Consider the following 1,486-nt stretch of genomic DNA (forward strand, 5'->3'; position numbering starts at 1 on the left):
GAAAGAATTGTCCTTTAAATGATTAACAACACTTTCAGGATATAAAAATAGAATAATATGAAATATTAGAATTGTATGAATTTGTATGAAAATTTGCATTAAATTTTTGGCCTCAGGCCAAACCACAGGGAGAGAACACAGCCACACCCATCACCAGAAAATTAGCTTAAAGATTTACTGAGCGCTCTCTCTGGCGCCTAGGAGGCTGTCAGCCACTGCAGAATGAAGCTGAACATCTCTTTCCCGGCCACTGGCTGCCAGAAGCTCACTGAAGTGGACAATGAATGAAAACTTTGTATCTTCTACGAGAAGCGTATGGCCACAGAAGTTGCTGCTGACACTCTGGGTGAAGAATGGAAGGGTTATGTGGTCCAAATCAGTGGCGGGAATGATAAGCAGGGTTTCCCCATGAAGCAGGGTGTCTTGACCCATGGCCGAGTTCACCTGCTACTAGTAAGGGGCATTCCTGTTACAGACTAAGGAGGACTGGAGAGAGAAAGCACAAATCTGTATGGGGTTGCATTGTGGATGCCAATCTGAGTGTTCTCAACTTGGTCATCGTGAAAAAAGAGGAGAAGGATATTCCTGGACTCACTGATACTACAGTGCTTCGTCGCCTGGGTCCGAAAAGAGCTAGCAGAATCCGCAAACTTTTCAATCTCTCCAAAGAAGATGACGTCCGCCAGTATGTTGTGCGAAAGCCCCTAAACAAAGAAGATAAGAAACCTAGGACTAAAGCACTCAAGATTCAGCATCTCGTGACTCCACGAGTTCTGCAGCACAAACGCCGGCATATTGCTCTGAAGAAACAGCGTACTAAGAAAAACAAAGAGGCTGCAAAATATGCTAAACTTTTGGCCAAGAGAATGAAGGAGGCCAAAGAAAAACAGCAGGAACAGATTGCCAAGAGACGGAGGTTGTCCTCTCTGAGAGCTTCTACTTCTAAGTCTGAGTCCAGTCAAAAATGAGATGTTGTAAGAGTAACAAATAAATAAGATCAGACATCAATCAATCAATCAATAAAGATTTACTGAGCATGGCCCTGCCCACCTGAGCAAGACCCAGTTTTACCCACAGCCAGTCCCTCTCATCAGGAAGCTTCCATAAGCCTTTTATCCTCATACATCAGAGAGCAGACAGAATGAAAAGCACAAGCACAGAAGACTAACCAAACTGATCACATGGATCACAACTGTGTCCAACCCAGAGAAACTATGAGCCATGCCATGTAGGGCCACCCAATACAGATGGATCATGGTGGAGAGTTCTGACAAAACCTGGTCCGCTGGAAAAGGGAATGGCAAACTGCCTCAGCATTCTTACCTTGAGAATTCCATGAACAGTATGAAAGGGCAAAAAGATAGGACACTGAAAGATGACTTCCCCAGGTCGGTAGGTGCCCAATACACTACTGGAGCAGAACAGAGAAATAGCTCCAGAAGGAAAGGAGGCTGTGCCAAAGTGGAAACAATGCCCCATTGTGGAT

At 44.8% G+C, this 1,486-nt stretch overlaps 1 pseudogene; it reads left to right on the forward strand.

Annotated features, from left to right (window-relative positions):
* The first annotated feature begins 222 nt into the window (after positions 1-222).
* LOC110151374 (small ribosomal subunit protein eS6-like) lies at positions 223-1,008 on the forward strand (annotated as a pseudogene).
* The last annotated feature ends 478 nt before the right edge of the window (positions 1,009-1,486 follow it).

Source organism: Odocoileus virginianus, chromosome 5, assembly GCF_023699985.2.
Source record: "Odocoileus virginianus isolate 20LAN1187 ecotype Illinois chromosome 5, Ovbor_1.2, whole genome shotgun sequence".
Lineage (NCBI taxonomy): Eukaryota > Metazoa > Chordata > Mammalia > Artiodactyla > Cervidae > Odocoileus > Odocoileus virginianus.